Raw genomic sequence first — 21,827 nt, 5'->3', positions numbered from 1 at the left:
AGAAGAGTGTGTGTGGTTCACTTTTAGATATGTAAGTTACCACATGAGCTCAAATGAATGGGTTTTTAATTATTAAAATTTTAACATGACTATACTAATAAAAATGATTTTTTAATTGATTTAAAAAAACTCGTAATTTTTTAGAGAAAAAAGGGTTATTTTATTACCTTAAGCATGTAAGTAAAGGGGTTTTTTTAATATCTTTTGAACGCACGTTATATGAATTGTTTTTTAAGGGTGCATCTCCAAGTAACGGACATAGATATTTGGTATCAAATTCTTTATGAATGATATGACACTCCATTGCAAGGCACCCAGGCACAAAGAAAACTTATGCACTCATAGGACGACAGTTTTACTGTCAGATTTATATAGGTATATTCAAAACTATGTCTTGCATTGCCAAAAATATCAAGTTAATAAAGCGGAGTGCCTAAATGTAAGAGAACTCTTGCATCAATTGCGGATTCTCAATGATAAATGGGAAAGTTTCATCTTATTGTGAGTTTACCAACAAGTCATGAATCACTGTGAATGGTCAACTGAACTTTGCAAATTTATTCTAACCAACTCCACAATTAAAACTCCAAGTTGCCTAGCACTATTGTGAGTGACCATAATCCCAAATTTCACAATTATTTTTGAAGGGACGTATTTATATGAATCGGTATACAACTCAACATCAATACTGCAGATCATCCAAAAATAGATGATCACATTAAACATGTTAATCAAGTGCTAGAGGATATGCTAAGAGCATACATTAGCAAAAAGCAATCTGATTGGAAAGATTATCTCCCTATCCTTGAGCTTGCTTACAATAGTCCAAAGCATGTGACGACAAGTTCTAGTCCTTCCATGCGTACGTATAGTTTTCAACCTAGATCACCAGTTACAGTGGAGTTGGCAATTGAGAAACTAATTCAACAGGTCATGGATTTTCTTCAAGATTGCATGGATATATTGAAACTTGCTCTTCAAAATGTTCGACAAGCACAAGATAGATGACCTACAAAATCTAGATAAATCTATTACAAACACCTTCCAATATAATCAAATTACCTCTAAAACTTTCCATGTCTATGTTTTCCAAGTTTTAGGAGGATCCCTTCAAAGAGAGTAAGTGCTTAGGATAGTTCAATCTTCCAAACTTCAAATCATCCACTAGCTTTTGGAGGTTGTCGTAGGAGGAGCCATGGATTGCCCTCTCAGCAATCTCCTTCCATTTGCACGCTCGTGTCCTGACTGGCAAGCCTTCATCACCTCTCATTATTGTTGCAATGGCGTTTTTCACACCAGCCCGCTCCACTTTTGAACAGTCACCTGGTCTTGTAAGAGAGGCAAGCCCACCTTCCAGTCATGGACAATCTCTGAGGGAAGCCCAGCATAGGCACCCCCTTCCTCAAGCTCTCCAAGACCGAGTTCCATCCGCATGAGTCAGGAAGGCACCCACAGAAGAGTGTCCAAGGACAGCAAGTTGAGGAGCCCATGAGATCACAAGCCCTCGATTGTGCGTGCGCTCCATGAAGCCCTCAGGCAAAATCTCCTCAACTGATGCCTTGTTTTTGTAAGTGTCAGGGAGGATGACCCACAAGAAACTCTGTCCACTCGCCTCCAAACCACGGGCGAGCTCTACAAGTGCATTTTCATCTAAGGATGCTACACTTCCGAATGCAATGTAAAGAACAGATGACCCCTGCTGCCGGTCGAGCCATAACAGACAGTCATTATCTTCTTGGATGAGGCTGAGAGAAGATGAGTAGGGCACGATGTTACTCATCATGTACAATGGACCGATACGATTGATGGGTATGCGGTCCTCTTTGCGCAGGGCCTCTATCACAGATCGTTCTAGTGCGTGCATGGTGTTGACAAGAATGCGGTCGGCCTTTTTGGCATTCTCAAAAATAGAACTGATGAGAACAAATGAATCGCTGAGCAAGCCTTCCTCAGCACGCAAGTTTTGGGACAGATCAGCGACACGGAGTGGAGACAATCCAGTAATGAAGTCTATTATCTTGTCTTTTGCCCCTACCAAACAGACAGTGGGTGGTTACCTTATGCATTCATTCATGATGCCTTGCTTAAACCAGACAGTATTCCTTACCTTCTTCGGCCGCAGGGATGAAGCCGCGCTCGACAAGGCCTGGGAGATGAATGCCCAGGCACAATGTCGAAGCAGAACTTGTCCAGACATCCACCCGGGATAAACCAAATTTGATGGCTATGGCATCACCCCAGCCAAAAACGCTATCGATGAGCAAACAAACAGGAGGGTTGTCCTGCAGCATGAGCTTTTGATGAAGGAGCTCTGTGAATGAGCTGCGCATGACATCAAGGGAATCCCTGAAGCTGGCTGCGGAGAAGGGCTGCGAGTTGTCGAGGCCGCTGGGGATGGTCTCATTGCGAATTAGAGGGTTTGGGTAGCGGGCCGGGAGCGGTTTCCATTGATTGACTCAGCGAAACCTTGAGGAAGAAAGCCACCACGGGCCTGGACTAGCGTGACCGAGATGCCATGGGCTGCCAGGTAGTGGGCGATGGAGAGGGAGGGGTTGGTGTGGCCTTGAGCAGGGAAAGGGAGCACTAAGACATGAGGTGCTTTGGCAGCTACACGACCATAAGCATCATCAGCGGCAGAGATACTAGTACCCATGTGTGTGTGTTTTCACGTCGTTCAAGCAACCCATCGCCCTTGTCTTTTGAAGAGTTTGAGCTAGTGCAGAGGAGATTGCTCGCTATTTTGAAGAGTTTACGCTAGCGCAGAGGACATTGCCCGCTATGTGAACAAGTATAACTTGAAGATGTTTGACGTCAGAGGTATGGGGCTTGAGAAATCATGCAGCCTTTGGCTAGCATAACTGGTGGGATCAAGGGCCCGTAGCAATTTCCCATGCCGATACAAGTCACTCGCCATGGACCTTGGACAAGACTCAAGTAATCTCGGTGCTTTTAATTGGATTATTTCTGCCCCGTTGGCATGTTTGCACATACATGGATGTCTATGTTTCACGAAGACTTGTGCAAGCAACGTGGTTACGGCATTTGGCTCCCTACGCCTAGGTCCTCGAAAATGTAGAGGAGGCATGCATGCATGCCTTGTCACTATGTCACACAGGGTCGGGCCCAAATTTGGGGCCACGGAGCAGGTTTGATCTTAGTCGTCCTATCCCCCGGTGAACTAGGGGTGGGTAAACTAGAGTGAACCAACATGGTCGTCGTCTATCATGTTGACATGGTCAGCAACATACGTCAACATGGCGGTAGAGCTTTCATGGGTCTCACGTTCAACCCACGGTCCACGAGGCCGATAAACTAGGGGTGGGTAAACTAGGGATGAGCTCTAGGAGTCGTTTTTACACTTAACTGCTTCACCCTAGTTCACTATGGTGATCGTATGGCGGAGATCAAAGCCGCCCGTCCCCCCTCAACCTGGGCCCTAGATTCTCTTTGAGCCGACCCCATCTGAGATAGTGACGAGGGCTTGCATGGTTCTCCGACCCCCATCTACACTTTCTACAAAGAGTGAGGGCACAGTCCCCCTATGCCTTAGTGATATTTCTGGGATTCATGTGATATCAATACAATCTAGTCACACACACACCATTCAAATCAATGTGACGGTACTAGGTCCTAAAAAAATAGGAAACCTCCTAAACTTTCTTTGTTACCATATATATGAACACATTTAGGACCGATGGGGCACTTTTTCCCTCAATAGAAAGTTTTTTCCCTCATTCATTGTGTATATGCCCATCATTCTAGGGCTAGCTTATCTTTCTATTTGCACACCAATGAGAGATACCTCTCCCTAGGGATCTATACAAGAACTATGCAATTTACACTTTTATACCATTTCAATATGCATCGGAGTTGTAAAAGCGATAACATAAGGGGGAGCAGATTTCAATGTTCGACCTAGCATGGAGTTTAAGCCATGAGCCGGACTACATGACCTAGCACGGCTAGTGTTGCCTCTGAAAGTGTACTCAAACACACTAATGAGAGATACCTCTCCCTAGGGATCTATACAAGAACTATGCAATTTACACTTTTATACCATTTCAATATGCATCAGAGTTGTAAAAGCGATAACATAAGGGGGAGCATATTTCAATGTTCGACCTAGCATGGAGTTTAAGCCATGAGCCGGACTACATGACCTAGCACGGCTAGTGTTGCCTCTGAAAGCGTACTCAAGACAATGACCAAGTGGAGCGTGACTATATGTTTACATCGCACTGGTGTGTGTGTGTGTGTGTGTGTGTGTGTGTGGGGGGGGGGGGGGGGGGGGGGGGAGAGAGAGAGAGAGAGAGAGAGAGAGAGTGGCGGGTGACACATGAGAATGACAAAAGAGAATCTTTCAACGTCTCATCTAAATGAAACAGACAAACCATGAATTAATGCATAACAAAATTTAGGTAGACAATAACTTCAAACCTATAAATGACTGATTAGAAATACCAAACCCTATGTGGGTCCACTCATCCACATTCACTAGCCATGTAGCTAGACTTGATGAAAAAGAAGATCTAAGCAATACCTTGAATCCAAAAAAGCCCCAAGTCATCGACTCTTTCATCTAAGGCTAAGCGATGTAAATGATCCTAACTTTGTATCAACATTGTCATGAGAAACATAACACATGACTCCAATCAAAATAGCATCTTCCGTATGCACAAAAAATCCTTTCCAATACAATCAAACTCTATAGGATCTCTACCCTTACACCTTTGACATAAACATCAAACCACTTTATAATCCCAAATCAAAATCATAAACCATTATCACATGGGTGAGAACTCTACGCTACTTTGGGTGATGCACATCCATCTTACAAAACCAACTTTAGTACAAGGTTGCAAAAATTGTGGCAGTATTTTGGTAGCACAACCATAACCAAAAAAAAAAAAATCCAAGAGCATCGGCTCCCACAACCAAAAATCACAATAAAAATCATAAGGGATCTTCAGTGCTTGACCATAAACCATAAACCATAATCCTCACTAAATCGCCTCCCACACTTAATACTAGTTCTGTAATTGGACACTTAAGTGTCCTGTTTTTCTACCATGTTTTGGCAATTTATTTGTCAAGCTAGAAAGAAGTTGTTTACACCTTGCTTCTACCATAGATTGGTTATGAGGGAAAGAAAACAGTGGATTATTTTGCATATCAAAATACAATCCGTATGGAGAGAATTCTGGTAAGTTCTAAGACATAAATTTTAGTAAAATTTCAAGGTGTTTTGCCAAAAAAATCATAAAACCATTATATCTTTTTATACAGATGGCCTTTTTTACATTTATAAATCCAAGTGTTATCGCTGAGTGTTACAAAACAATGGAATGCACTTCAAAGATAAGTTTTCAAGTCATATGCAAGTTATAGACATAATTTCATACTTGAGCACGTGTTGAATAAGAGTATAATTTTGGTCTTCCAAAGGTCCCCTCATGGAATTGGTACTATTCTAGTGCAATTTGAAAACTACAAATGACTTTATATGTTTAAACCAAGAAACTACATATTTTTTGGGCTCCCTAACTCAATTAAATCTCGTTGCTTGAACTCTATCTTGAAATTTTTATCGTGCAAAAACTCTTGAAAATCTTGAGCTCTCCATAATAACATTGAAACCTTTAGGCACCCCAGTTGTGTATGTACCATTAACGTTGATACTATGCGCGTCTCTCGCACGTGTCAATGCAAGGAACTTGCCGATACAGTGTGTGCGAGCCACAAATGGCTCCAAGCATGCAATTAACCTAAACTAGTAAGCTCGAAGATGGCGATGGTGTGTCACTCACCGCTCTACGCTTGCTGTCGTGGAGGATCCTCGCCGTGAAGAAGAAGGAGACGCCGCTATGCCGTGCTCAACCGCCTCACCGCCGTTGCGGCGCCGTCGCAATGCTCGATCACACACACACTCTCTCTCTCTCTCTCATGTATACACACACACACACACACACAAGGAGATGAGGAAGAACAAGATGGAGATGGAGCAAGAGCACTCTTCAATTGCACAAATGAGAGAATGAGTGAATTTTAGGTTTAGTTGACTTTTATATGAGCTCGCTCCATTCACACTTGGGAGCCCATGCTTAGCCAACTAATCCCTTGACTGTTCCAGTTAGAGTGCGCCTCTAATCGACGATCACTCTTATCCTTTTCCTATTGGACCTACAAGCTCGGTACCTGAATCTACCAAATAAATAATACGGCGTCCGTCTTAGGTGATAGGAATGTGCATGAGGGTTAACATGCCCCCCTTCCTGATGTAGATTGCGTCCTCGGAAGCTATTGAGTTGAAGCTCGTTCATCGAGGTGGAAGAGCATTTGAGATGAATGTCCTTAGCCTTCTTCAGTCACTGCAAAATCAAACAACATTGGCACAGTAATTGCATTCTCATATACAATTAAAAAGCATATGTAGTTGTAGGTAGACAATTTGATTGGTAACAAAATTTTAAACCATTTGTTAGCAATAAACATTAAATTGCAATATAATCAAACGCATAAACATTTATAAATGTAAAAAATTAAACAAGTCTGGGGTCGCTAGTTTAACGGTCGAAAGGCACTTAAGATCAACTAATAATACCATGGGCAAGCTTCTCAATTTTCTTTGGTCAATTAAGTTGTTTAATCATGAGAGCCAAGTATTTCATGTCCGAGGGCTGACTAGAGGCTATACCTAGAAGACCTTGTAGTTAAGCTACGATAAAAGGAATTTCTCATGAAATCATCGCCAGACTTTTTTCCTTTTCTTTGACCCCCCAAAGTCTTTTCACACTGATTCAATTTTGACGTGTGTGCTTATTTTGTATGCCTTGGGTTTTTTTCTTTTCAAGAAAAAGTGCCCACACTGGGAAACTCTAGGGCTCTAGTACCATAGGCGATACATGTGAGTGGAGTAACCAATCAAGCTGAGATTTCTCTTCCAGCTTAAGATTTTACATTGTGGCACTTTGATTTTTTTTTTGTTCGTTTTCAACATTTTAATTTTGTAACTTTGGGGGGTCATATAACATTGTTACTCTCCCCAGGCTCATCACACTAGTAAACTCCCTTTATAATACTTAAGCTAAAGGTCAATAGGGACTAAGCCCACTAGAAAGCCCTAGTACATTTCACACAATGCTTCCTAAATCGGATTAAGAACCTAAGTAACCATTGATAATTAGGAAGGCATTCCCCATGGTATTAAGAGAAGATCTCTAACGCCTAGCTTGGTCAAACTAGCTTAGTCAGACTGCTTGTTTTCGACCTCCCTATGCGTTTCATCTAGTTGCAAGGGTGGTAAGGTACTCTCCCATGATTTTATTTGCAACATTGTTATAGGTGGTGAACTTATAATGGGAGGTACAAACTCTTTCTTGCTTGTATGGATGCGTACAATGGTAGGTGGAGGTTGTGCTGAAACTTCTATTTCTGTATAAGAACTACATGAAGAGCAAGAAGCTTCATTTGATTGCACTGTTCCTAAGCTAGGTGGAACAAATCGTTGTTTCTTCGGTACCCAAATTAGCTCTGGAGCGGGTTAGTAGCATTCAGTGATTTTTTTCTTTCCACGATTGTCAATACGTTTTGGAGCTACAAGATTGGGCGCACATGGATCAGGTGACAAGTAAGAACACAATCTACATTTTGGCACCAAGATTTGATCATTTCCTTGATAGTAGCCTTGGGCTTCCAATAGTCGTTTAGGAATCCAACACCACATTTTCTTACATTTCTTGGAGCGAGTGGGACGTCTCTTACTAGGCTCCTGTCTTTTAGCACTGGCTATGGTCACTAAAGAAGCTTTAGGGACCCACTTGTTTGTTTTCTTTGCTATATTGGGATGGGTCTTATGTGTCTCAAGCTTTATTTCAGCTACATCAATTGAAGCTCTAAAGAGTTGGGCTATGGGGGCTTATGGTTCCACCTCTTGGACATGCAATGTTTTGGGTTTTATTTCCTTAAGAGGCAATATCTCAGGGACTATGGCTTGAGTGGCAGGGCTAAGAGTTGGTTTCTGTGTTGTGACACCCCCTATCCCCCAATCAATAGTGCATTTGGTTGCTATCATCTACGTGTGTCCTAGGTTTATATTACCCTCCATAGTTCCAAGAGGCATGAAAAAAAACTCCTGAGCTACAATCCCATTGTCATAAATGACAGAAGTGTGCTAGATTCCAAAAACCGCAGTTTTTTTCTTGTTGACACCCTTGACTTGGATAATACTCTCAGATAGAGGCGGCTTCCCTAACTGACACCACACCCCATATGATAGCAGATTATATTTAGCACCCGTGTCCAATAAGGCGTTATATAGCACTTTTCCATAGGTGCTGTTTAGCTCAATAGGGTATCGTAGAGGTGTGTCAGAGTCCAACCAATCCTCGTCAGTTTCAACGTGGAATGCATGTGTGACTCCAAGGTTAGCCTCTTGTTTCCGTCTTATGCGTTGTTGTCGCTCCTTAGCCTCAGCTTGAGCATGTATCTTCTTCAATTCTGTTTGTGCCTTGGCTGCCTTTTTTGTATGGATGGCATGTACTTCCTCTTGGCTTAAAAGATCATAGTATCTTTTAAATTTGCTCCCATTGAGGAATCCAATGGTTTAAACTCCATCAAGAGTCTCCACACGAATGGTTCCTTGTGGGGTGATCTCACATACTCTATATGGTCTTTTTCCCGCATATTTCAACTTTTTATTTTTTTAATGCACTCCATACATAAGGACTTTATCACCAACATTGATATCTTTGTTATTTAGATAACGGTCAAACCATTTCTTCCTGCTATCTTTCTCCACAAGTGCATTTTGCACAGATAATTGCCTCTCTTCATCTAACCTTTCAAGGATATATAATCTCTCAACTAAGGGGTTACCATCCCAACCTTCTTGAGAAGCTACCCGAAGACTAGGAACGACAAACTCCCATGGCATAACCGCTTCTTGGCCATACACCATCTTAAATGGTGTGCAGTTAATGGCAACTTTGTACGCAGTATGATAAGCCCATAGAGCTGATGTAAGATTTAAATCCCAATCTAAGCGATGAGCTTCCACCATTTGGTCAAGATAGAGATTAAGGTCTTGTTGATGCTCTCAGCTTAGCTATTTGCTTGTGGATAATAAGGTGTGGACTTATGGTGAGCTATCATAAAGTTGGTAGTGAGTTCTTTTATAACTCCATTTGTAAAATGAGTACCATTGTCACTCACAATCTCAAAGGGACAACCAAATCTTGTAATAATGTTCGCAAAGAGAAACTTGGCAGTTGACCTCGCATCGACCTTACGTGTCGCCCTGGCTTCCGCCCACTTTGTCACATAGTCAGTGGCAACGATAATATATTGAGATTGAGTGCTATGAGCTGCCGGACTAATTGGGCCTACAAAGTCCAAACCCCATTTTTCAAATGGTTGAGTCACTTTAACAGGATGTAAAGGCATCCTATCCTTTTGTTGTGTGATCTTGTAACGTTGGCATTCATCACATCCTTTTGCAAAAAGTGATGCATCTTTGAATAAGGTAGGCCACCAATAACCTGATTGCAACACCTTTCTAGCTGTTAGTTCCCCTGAGAAATGCCCTTCGGCTATACCCATGTGGGCTTCTTGTAGTATGTATAAACTCATCCTCACGGGCACAACGTCTAAGAATATCATCCTTCCCTAGTTTGTAGAGAGTTCCTGCAATGAGAGAGTAAGGTTCACATTCTTTTAACAGTTTTCAAGGTATGTCTTTACGAAGCTCTTTGGGTGGAAAACCATTAACTAGAACGTTCACAATCTTCTCACTCTATTCAGGTATGGTTTCGACTAGGAATAGAGAAGTATCGGGCAACTCATCATTGACTCCAGTAGGGGCTTCACCATTGGGTATGCGAGACAAATGATCCACCATGACATGTCTTTTACCAGGTCTCACCACAACGTAAAATCAAACTCAAGGAGAATTAACAACCATCGTGTAATTCTTCGCGTGCAACAAGGTTTATTTACTAGATACAACAAGGCTTGATGATCAACATAGAACACAAACTTGTTGGCCAAAAGGTAGTAGTGAAATTTCTTCACTGCATAAATCATACCTAAACCTTCTTGCTCTGTAGTGGTGTAGTTTCTCTCGGCATCATTCAATTGACGAATTGCAAAGCTAATGGGGTAGTCCAGTTTATGTTCTCCTGGTTGAGCTAGAAGACATCTAATAGCAAAGTTCGATGCATCAATATGCACATGAAAAATTACATTCCAATTGGGAACTCGTAGAATAGGAGCGCGAGTCAAGGTCTTTTTCAATGACTCATAAGCATGGTCACACTCCGCAGTCCATTGGAACTCGATAAGAAGCTTGTACAAAGGACGAGCTATCTCGGCAAAGTTTAAAATAAACCATCGGTAATAACCAACAAGGCCCATGAACCTTTGAACTCCTTTATAGTTTGTAGGTGGTGGAAATTCAGCAATGGCTTTAATTTTGCTCTCATCTATGGAAATCTCTTTTTTGGACACTATATGCCCTAAAATGGCTCCATGTTTAACCCAAAATTGGCATTTGAAAGGGTTTAAGGAGATGCGATACAATCTACACTTCTCAAACACTTTTTGTAAGCATGGTAGATGTTCTTTCCAAGAGGAATAAACACAAAGATCATCTAAGAAAGATTCACAAAATCCCTCAAATATTCTCTAAAATCAGTGTTTATTAATCTTTGAAAGGTAGAAGGGGCATTGGTTAAGCCAAAAGCCATAACACGAAATGCGAACACTCCAAATTCGGATATAAAGGCTGTTTTAGCTTGGTCCTTCAATGCAATTGTGATTTGATTGTAGCCAGAGTATCCATCGAAAAAGCTATAAGCTTCCTTCCCTGCAACTCTTTCAAGCACATGTTCTGAATATGGCAAGGGGTAATGGTCCCTCCTAGTGGAGGCATTGACCTTCTTGAGATCCACGCACACTGTGCGTTTTTCATTCTTTTTTGACACAATCACTATTGGAGACATGCACCCATTCTGAGTGCTCAATAGGGTATATGAATCCGCATTCCACAAGCTTTTCAATTTCTTCTTGAATGATTTTTGCATATTTAGGATTCATTGGGTAGGGTCGTTGCTGAACTAGTTTAGCCATGCTATTCATGGGGATTGTGTGTTGCACCACGAAAGGTGGAACACCTTTCATATCATGATATGTCCAGGAAAATATATCCCTAAATTCCTTGAGAAGTTCTTTAAGTACACACTCCTCAGTCTCTGTCAGATCTTGGGCAATGAAAACAGGTTTACACTCTTTCCCTAGGTCTGCTAACTCTATTTCCTTAACTATCACTGGACCTTCATAGACTCCATTGCTCCCATCGATAGGTTTTCTTTGAGCCTTTGTATACACAACCTTACGTTCCTCTGTGGTAGGATTTGAAATGTTCAGGTGTAGGGTGTAAGTTTGTGGGGTCTTGTTGTTCTGTGGACTATGATTTCACTTTCGATTCCTTTTTTTGTTGAGCTAACTCTCAAGTTTGTTGTCTCCTTACAGTACGACTCATCTTTGGCTTCTCTGTAGCCTCTAGTTGTGCTATGTCAATGGATTGTGGACTACACCACATAACGCTTTGAAGGTATTCGCCCCAATTATAATTAAGCCATTCTACGATAGATTTCTTCATTTATTCTAGCACACACATTTGCTCGATATGGTCACCTCTTATATCTCTTACTCTTCTTGTCTAATTTTCGATTACAACAAATCTCTAGTGAAGAGTCACTAGATGAATCGCTGCTTGTGTCTTCTGCTCCCTTGGATAGATTGTCATCTAGGCTACCACTGGGCCCTGAATGGTTTGTCCCCACATTTGCACTAAGATTTAACTCAGTTTCTTGTCCTCAAAGTCAATTTCAATTGATGATTCTGACCCCAAATCGTGTGGGCTATAGTCTTGTGAGGCGCTACTGGTTCCAATGCCAGTCAAACTTTCATCTTGTAGGTCATCAAAAGCTATATGTATTTCTTCTAGCATATTTAAGGGTACGAGTGGTGGCATTTCATCCCCCTCAGGTGTTACCCAGGTCGTCGCCCTGTTTCCCCAAGTGTCTATGGTTGCTGCTAGGTGGACCCAATCCACATTTTCCGACTCAGTCATCCTAGGTAGTATGTCCGACACGTGTAACAATACTGCAATGGGGCCGAGTGAATTATTGTGTCAGATCTATGATCAATTATAAACCTATTTCCTAGAGGATGTGCTCAACCAGTTACAAGACCCACTCTAATGATAGAATCTTGGAACTGCAAGTAAATATGGTTTTTAGACCAGTCATGCACCATTTTTGCTTCCCTCATGAAAGGACATCCTAAGATCATCTCCGATGCCATAGTGTGTTTGGAGAAATCCATAATAATGAAGGTAATCCTTATTTTATGTATAAAGACCTTGATCTTGAGATCTTCTAGCATCCCAATAGGTTTAACAATAGACCCATTGGCCATCTTCACTAATATGGTTGTGGTCACAAGGTGAGGTCTTCCCATAGTTTCCCATCAATTTTTAGTCACAATGCTAACCGCAGCGCCACCATCAAGGATTCCCTTCACAGTTAATCCCTTAGTAGTAATTCGTATGGTCGCATTGGATTCATCACCCTCAAAGTATTGTCCCCACTTGTTAACAGGTAGTTCTATAACAAGGTTCTCATCTCGGTTGGGTTGTGGATCTAAGTGTTCCTCCTCTATTGGCATCTCCCCAACTCCATCCATCTGTGAAAATTGTGGTAGCCCAAACTTCAGTTCTCCATTGAGGAAGGCTCGAAGAGCTGAGACTAGCTCAGGGTCTTTATATAGTTTGGACATGATGGCGGTTCTAACTTTTGAAGACTTCAATGAAATCCATCAATTTGACAATGTTTAAGGACACCTTTTGGGCTTCGGTCCCTTGACGTGGGAAAGATGGGATCTCCATTTCTTCGATAGGATCAGGTAGTCCCTCTGTAAACATTCTTTCCATCAAGAAGTGAGTACGCCCACTTTCCCATGACTTTAAGTCACTTTGTTCTTGGATGACACTAGGTATGGCTAAGGGTCTATGTACTTGGTGAGGTTGTTGTTGCATAGGGAACACGATGTTTGTAATCTGGATCTCCCTAGGTGCTGGTTCTAGATCCCTTTGGGTATCTTCTACCAAACTCCTTAATTGCTTTGGATAAGTTCCTATTTTCTACTTGGATTCTGGCCATTGTGGCTCATGAAGGTCTTCCTTGTTGGTTTCTATCTTAGTGGTCGTTTTGGTCTCCATGGTTTCACCTAAATCAAAATCCTCTTCAGCGTCGTTCATATATACGGGATCTTCACTTGTCCCTATGCTGGTCTTTGAACTGGGGTCTGACCTCGCTGCTTTTTGTGATCTCTTCCTTCGTGTTTTCTTCTTTTTCTGAGATTGGGCAATTGATGTCGTGTCTTTTTCCTCAAGGATGTAATTTTGTTTTTGGAGCATTGATCGTGTGAGTACGTTTACTGATACCATAGGTGTACTTTGTGATGGCTCCTCGGTAACTTCAATCAAGTTTAATGGAGTGATCTTCAGTGCATTTGGATTATTTGGAAATTGGGCAATCAAATGATCTATGACACATTGATTACACATGAGTATTGGAATTGTAGACGTGCTTGCTTAGTTGGTTTGCATTAGTGTGGCATTCTTTTGTATCCTAATAGGACACTCGGCTACATGATGTGGACCTCCACACTCATAGCATTGAAGAGGTGGTCTCTTAGTAGTGTAATTGATATTTTGGCCTATTGCTACAAGAGTAGCTACTTGATATACGGATTTGACTTGTCCTCAATAGTCCTCCATGTAGTATTGTGGACTTTCTTCAAGCACATCCATCCCATAGGCAATATTAAGATCTATATCTTCCTCACAGCCTTCCAAACAAGCAGTAGATGACTCACAACCTACTTGATTCATAGAAGTGATTCTTGGATGTGGTGGTTGCAGTCCTAGCACTGGAGGTGGTAAGGGTGTTATTTGAACAACATTTTGGGCCCTAGGGATCATGTGTTGTGACGTTTTTTCAAGAGGTGGGTCCGGAATCAATGCAGGAACTCAAGGTGTGTCTATCCATGCTAAGGTTGGTCTATTGGCCATCACGTGCTTAAATACTATGCAATCCTTTGCTTGATGACCATACCTTCCACATGCATTGCAATTCCCGTTGAATTTTACTATAAAAGTAGGGCATTCACTGGTACTATGCGGTCCATAGCATACTGAGCACCATTGTTTCTCCCTTCTTGGATACATATGATTGTTTTGCGGAGCATGATTGTCTCTAAGACTCTCTTGAATAGCCTTGGTGAGATCTGCTAAAATCATCTCAGATATCTTTGCCTCCATAGCAATAGGCTTTAGGGTCATTGGTTGATGCCTTGATGCTTGCGAGATAATAGATTTAGGTTCAACAGACACTCTTTCTCCTTGAATCATTAAATTATCCTCGAATTGGATCGCATTGGTGGTGACTGCTTCCCAAGTCGTGATACCTCTGATGACTAGGCCATTGTAGATAACCTCATGCCGTAACCCCCTAATGAATCTATCAAGAAATTGGTTATTGTTGAAGCGCTCATTTGGATTACAACGACAATTCAAATGCTTCAAGCGACTAATAAAGTCTCTCAACGACTCTCCTTCCTCTCGTTGGGCTTTCTGGAGCTGAGAGACTACACCCTAAAGTACTCCCTCTCGTATGTATTCTTTCAAGAACAAGTAAGAGTAGGGTAAATCGTTTTTTCTTCCACCCTTAGGGTTCTATACCAATCCCCTGCCTTCCCACTTAAGGTTAGGCTTAAAGCATTACTCTTATGCAGGTTGTTGTGCTCTCCTAGAGAATCACATATTTGTTCAAACACTTTGATACGATTTCTCACATCCCCATCTCCACTAAATTTTTGTGTGAGCTTGGCTATTTGTACTGCCTTACTTCTAGGCTCTCTATCAGGCGTGTTACGCATATTCTCAGCAATAGATTGACCGATAGCTTGAGAAAATGTTGCCAAGTCACCTAAGTGAGCAGGCACCGTGGGTGAAGGCGCTCCAGAGACTACATGTGGAGTAGGTATTGGCATTGGGCTTGGCACATAAGAAGCCCTTGGATTTCACGTTGGGTACGATGTTGTGCCATGTGGTGGTCCATAGTTCATATGTGTTGCCCTAGGCATAGCAGACATTGGATGTGACATACTAATGCTAGCCGGTATAGTCCCATGGAAATAAGAGCTTGGGTGTTGTGGTTGTGCAGCATAGGTAGTTGAAACAATGGGAGGGGTAGGGACTACATGAGTGCAATGACCCATAGGTGCATACTATTGGTACACACTTGTAGGTAATGTTGCCGGCATTGAGCTACCATGTAGTGGGGCTTTACTAACAAATGAGGTCTATGGCGTGTTTCTCGGCATGCCCATTACTGGAGTAGGCATGGTAGCCATGGTGTCATCAAGAGAAAGATGAGCTAGACTTGGAAAGGTAAAGCTATCACTTGTGGGCTTAGATTACACCGAGACCCCTGGCGAAACAACATATGGGGGATCCATCGGACTTATCGAGGGAGTCTCCATTGCGATAAGGTCGGTTGTTTAGCCTTTCATGTATCCAAGAATCTCATGAGACCCGTTGAAGGCATGTGGATCCCCTTGTTCTGTCTCTCTAACTCAACCTATGGATGACCTCACAAACTCTTTGTTGTTGATCCTCCACACTAGTAGCACCCATTGTGGATTGTAGGACATCTAACCAACCCACGTGATAGGTGTGATCTGTGTATAAGTCGGTTAAAGTTTTCGTTTGTAGTTCGTACTCCCAGTTCTCATTTAAGAACGCTCCATCTAGGATTGAGGTGCTAGGGGTGTCCTTTGAGCTGGATGCTATGTTGCTCTCTATGGGTTGACCCTTAGCGGTTGCTAATTGAGGAGCACTCGATTGCTCTCTTAGCAAGGATATTGACATAGGGGCTTTCGCTTTTAACTCTCTTTGTTGCTCCACCTTGTGTAAGCTCTCGAATTCCTTTTCCCTAGCCGCAATGATATATCGCTCAACCTCTTGCACTTTGGCAAGGATTCTACCATAGGGTAATATGACCTCAGAGGGGAATAGTTTTGAAGAGTCAGGGGGTGCAGTGAATGGAGTATTCACGTGCACATTCTCTAAGGGCATAGGATCTACGTTGGTCATGAATTGAGAATTTACTTCCCCAACCCCCTCATTTACATCATTAACTCCATGTTCGGAGCGAGTGGCTCTACTAAAGGTTTCCTTCAAGCGGCTAGGCACGCTCGGCCCGGACCGTGGATCCATGGCATGCATGTCTTGGCTTGAGCTATCGGGATTAGGCATTGGGAAACCCTTCATGATGTCGTAGTCAGAGGAAGAGTCACTAGCCGCTATGTTCGGGTCTTGGTTTGTACTACCTTGGGTCCCCGCCGAGGGCTCGGAACCTAAGGTAGGTGGATAATGAGAAATCATGTAAGTCGAAATTCTCTCTAGTTGCTCCATCTCTAGCACACGACCAGAGTGCAGATGTATGTGACTTTGACAACCTACAACCGTCGGCGAATAACCTCGAAGGTTAACCGCTTACTTTTTTAGGCGTCCGTTTTTACTCGTTTTTTAATGTTTTAAAATGTTTTTTTAATGTTTTTAAATGATCAGTTTTTTTTATTAAAGTGTGTGATAGCTCAAAACAAGCGTATCACTCAGAGGATCGCGGTGTGCTTTACAGCACAACTGGCTCCGTTGGTCCTCAAAAAAGTAAATTTTTAGCTACATGTGAAGCTAAAATACGTAATTTTAAAGGGAAACTGAGGCCTGAGCCTGAGCATGAGCTTGGGCTTGGGTCTGGGTTTGGGTTAGGGAGATATTTCCGATCCCGGTCTTACCTTTAGTTGTTTTTTTTTTAAACGGGATAAGGTCGCCGCAGTCTGCGCGCGAGCATACACACACTCTACCTACCTACTTACAACTAATACACCTACTGTTACACACTAACACACTTCATTAGCTCTCACAGATCTACTTCCTACTTACTGTGCTTTACCCTTACACAGAACTAACAACCTTGATACTAATACCTTAGCACAGAGAAAACACAGTAACCTTTCAAAACTTCATTAACAAAGAAATACACAGTAGCAACACAAAATCTTTCTTCTCAACACACACCTTTCTTTCCCTACCTTTCTTACAATTGAAAATTGCACCAGAAAAGAAGCACAGAGTGCCATTCAAGCTTCGTGTATGGCATTCCCCGACAACGGTGCCAAAAATGTGCGCGTCTGTCGCAGTGTCAATGCAAGGAACTTGTCGATACACTATGTGCGAGCCACAAATGGCTCCAAGAATGCAACTAGCCTAAACTAGTAAGCTCAAAGATGGCGATGGTGTGTCACTCAATGCTCTACGCTTACTGTCGTGGAGGATTCCTCGCCGCGAAGAAGAAGAAGACACCGCTACGCCGTGCTTAATTGCCTCACCGTTGTCGTGCCACCATCGCAATGCTCGATTGCACACTCTCTCTCTCTCTCACGCGCGCACACACACACACACACACACACACACACACAAGAAGATGAGGAAGAAGAAGATGGAGATGGAGCAAGAGCACACTTCAACTGCACAAATGAGAGAATGAGTGAATTGTAGGTTTAGTTGACTTTTATATGAGCTTGCCCCATTCACACTTGGGAGTCCATGCTTAGCCAACTAATCCCTTGAATGTTCCAATTAGAGTGCGCCTCTCATCGCGATCATTCTTACCCTTTTCCTATTGGACCGACAAGCCCGGTACCTGACTCTACTAAATAAATAATACGGCATCCGTCTTAGGTGATAGGAATGTGCGTGAGTGTTAACAGATACATTAGTTGATCTATATGGAAAGTTTAATATTATTTGAGGTTTTGAATGCTTATATGTCAAGAATGAAAATATGAAATTTTTCTCTTATGCAGTTTTTGAACATTTAAAATGATCCAATAACTGTTGCATACCAAAGCCCTTCTACTTGCCACCTTGAGTGCTCAATGGAAAGGGAAAGCAATGTATCACTTTCTAAAACTCACAAATACATCAAAAACATATTTTTCTTTGGATACAATGATATGCTTGAAATGACCATATCAAACACATTGAACTTTCCATTATTTTATATACTCCAAAGTCTTTTTTTTTTCACATGAAACTTTCAATTATCTATAGCAAAATTGTGGAAGAGACACCTAAAATTTTATACAAAGTCGCTTCATTTTTTTTGAGCTTATTAAGGCGATTTCTTCAAAGCGCAGTCGTAGTCTTATGAGGGTCAACTTGATGAGTATAGTTCTTGATCATGATATATTCTAAAATGCAAGGTTATATTTTTAAAAGACCCTCTAGCTAACATATTTAAGCATATCAAGAGGGTTTTCTTAAATAAACCGTTTAATGTAAGTAGCATTTAATTTAAATTTGTTAAAAAAGGACACTTAAAGTGTCCTGTTTTGGTACCAAACTAGTGTTAAAGTTTTGACTACACACATGTTGAAATTGTGTCCTTTGGACTATAGCGACAATTGGTGTGTGAATCATCTCTTTCATAGTTAGCAACCCACTCATCATAGGAGAATGTGAGGGCCATTGGCATGGTGAGTTGCATAAGACTCCAAAATCTCTTCCCAATCACCCTACCTTTCCCCATTCTATGGAGTCAGCCTTGCCCTTTGGGAGTCACCCCTTGATCCTTGGGAAAATGCTTTATGTGACCCTTGAGAGGTGCACCTAGTCATATGTAGCTACTATATAAGTAGCCACATCTTGTACACTTCTAGCATATTGTTAGTTAGTCAATAATGAATTTTTTATTGATTCTACACAATCTATGTGTGTGTGTGTGTGTATTTAGCATGTTAATTAAGTATGCTAATATGAATGCCAAGGCACACACTATATGTTGGTGCACATGCCAAAAGACACATACCTAAGCAAGGTACACACTATACATTGGTGCACCCTGGGCTAGATGGGAGGTAGTTGCTCGGCCGGTAGACCAAGGAGGGCTCGGCATTCTTTACCCTGTATCCCATGCTGAGGCCCTTTGTGCCAAATTTATGGTCTCATTTGCTAAACAGGACCAAGCTTGGGCTATCATGACCAAGGAAATGCTTGATGCAGTAAAACTGGGATCAAAAGGGGGAAAGTGGAAGGGGACGGTTGTGATGCACGAAAAACTTCTCGCCCTGAAGTGGTCTTATCTTAGATCCGGTGGATTCTTAGGGGAGCTAATGATGATGTGCAAAAGAGAAGCTGAATTTTGGAATGGGGGGAAGCAACCAGATACTTTAAGAACTCCATTTTGCAGTGGTCCTCATGGATTTCTAGAATATTGGGGCCGCTGCAAATCCCCTTCTGGATAGAAATGGCCAGAAATGTGAATAATAAGGGGCTCGCTCGACTAGAGCAATTCTGGGATGGCAACAGGAGGTGTTGGAAAACTACTGACTCCTTAGCCATCCAATTTCAACTGAATGGCTTTGAGGTCTTACTAGTCTGCAGTGTGATGAAAGAGCTTGAGAAAGTGGCGATGCCAATTTGTGAATCCAACTTTGAATGGGACGCTTGGAGATGGCCCTGGAGTAGCCTCTTTTGGAAACCACATTCTAAAGGCATTTACCATGCATTAATGTACGAGGCTAATTGGTGTAGCCCCCTCAACAAATTATGGAAGAGGCACTGGACGGAAAAACGGTGGGAGGGAATCATGGAGAACATCTCGAAGCCAAGGTGGCCTCAGTATATGAAGATATTTTTGTGGAAAGTGATGTGGGGTGCTCTCCCGCCGACGGCGGGCGTAAGGATACAAGAAAGAGGAATCGGGTCCGATCGGTGCTCGGGGTGTAGAATAGCTAGTGAAGACCTAGCCCACCTTTTCATGAGATGCCAGGAAATTAGTGGCATGGCTGGGAAAATATGCAAGTGGATTCAAAGGACATGGCAAATTAAGTTCTTCAAGACTGATTTGTTCTTTGGTAGTAACATGTTGGGAAGTCCTGCTCTGCTTGTCTCCACACAAATAATCAGGTACTACTTCTTTCACCATATTTGGCAAGCAACGAACCACCGGGTGTTTGAAGGGGATCTGGCTATGGCAAACTTTTGTGAAATCATACAAGAAAGCAGAGTGATGATCCACGTGATCGGAGGTAAGCAAGCCTTAGAGGACTGGTCTAGAACAATACATATCATGATGACATCTTGTAATAAGTAAAGCCTAGGAGTAGTTGTGGCTTCTTTGTCAAGCAGAGAACTTGTAATCCATTGACCCTCAAGGCTTGGTCTGAGCTCGAGGTTGGTGTATATTTTTGATGTTCTTAATACTATCCACTCACAATTGTGAGTTTTGCAAAAGGAAAAAAAAAGGCATCTACTTGTAACTCGGTGAGCTACATGGCTACTCCACGATGGAAACAAAGGTACGACGAGTATTTTCCAAGGTGGGCAAGCCACGTAACTTGACAAGTTATGTGGCCGTCCATTGTGGCTCACCACATATGATCTCCATGTAACTCGATGAGTTATATGTTTGACGAGCCACCTTGGACATCGTGGCATTATAGTCAACAAGCCCACGTAACTTGGTGAGTTACGTGGCACTAAACGAGTTCCATGTAACTCAACGAGTTACATAGACATGATGACTTAGTTGTTTGCCATGTAAATCATCGAGTTACATGGCTAAACTCTCCACAAAACTCAGTGAGTTACGTGGAAAACAATTATTTGCTATATATCTCATCCAGTTTGTATATATTAATAAAAACATATTTCACTTCTCAAATAGTTTAGCCAACATCTCAAACTCCTTACTCGAGCTACATTGTGAAAGAGAGAGAATTTGAGCTACATTGTGAGAGAGTGAGAATGCCATAGCCACGGTCCACGAGTAGGGATGCAGACTCACAAAGGGCACGTGATGCAGGGACATGATGATGTGAGCACACAGTGCCTCAGAGTAGAGATGAAGTGACACGCCACATCTAGGAGGATTTTTAGAGTCTCTCTCTCTCTCTCTCTCTCTCTCTCTCTCTCTCTCTCTCTCTCTCTCTCTCTCTCTCTCTCTCTCTCTCTCTCACACACACACACACACACACACACACACACACACACACACACACACACACACACACACACACATGCACATGCACATGGTCCATCTCCTGGACAAACATGTGGTATTCTCTCTGTCACACACTCACAAAATGGGACCTGACCGACCTGTGGTACTCTCTCTCTCTCTCTCTCTCTCTCTCTCTCTCTCTCTCTCACACACACACACACACACACACACACACATGCACATGCTCCGTCTCCTTGACAACATGTGGTATTCTCTCTGTCACACACTCACAAAATGGCGCGACCGACTTGTGGTCTGCTCTCTCTCTCTCTCTCTCTCTCTCTCTCTCTCTCTCACACACACACACACACACACACACACACACACACACACACACACACACACACACACACACACACACACACACACACACATGCACATGCACATGCTCCGTCTCCTGGACAAACATGTGGTATTCTCTTTATCACACACTCACAAAATGGCACCTGACCGACCTGTGGTACGCTCTCTCTCTCTCTCTCTCACACACACACACACACACAGACACACACACACACACACACACACACACACACACACACACACACACACACACACACACACACACACACACACACACACATCTTGAATCAAATGCTTGATGAACTCATGTGATGAGATAAGGAAATGATA

General features: G+C 42.4%; 1 pseudogene across 1 annotated transcript; it reads right to left on the bottom strand.

Annotated features, from left to right (window-relative positions):
* Nucleotides 1-1,007: 1,007 nt before the first annotated feature.
* On the bottom strand, nt 1,008-2,831 carry LOC147439722 (UDP-glycosyltransferase 85A5-like; annotated as a pseudogene). Its single transcript, XR_015184476.1, has 2 exons — nt 2,108-2,831; nt 1,008-2,031 (listed from the first exon to the last, which is right to left on the bottom strand). The product of XR_015184476.1 is annotated as a UDP-glycosyltransferase 85A5-like (transcript).
* Nucleotides 2,832-21,827: the final 18,996 nt, after the last annotated feature.

Source organism: Adiantum capillus-veneris, chromosome 16 (assembly GCF_014529385.1).
Source record: "Adiantum capillus-veneris isolate H3 chromosome 16, ASM1452938v2, whole genome shotgun sequence".
Taxonomy (NCBI): domain Eukaryota; kingdom Viridiplantae; phylum Streptophyta; class Polypodiopsida; order Polypodiales; family Pteridaceae; genus Adiantum; species Adiantum capillus-veneris.
This window is presented reverse-complemented; position numbering and strand designations above follow the sequence as displayed.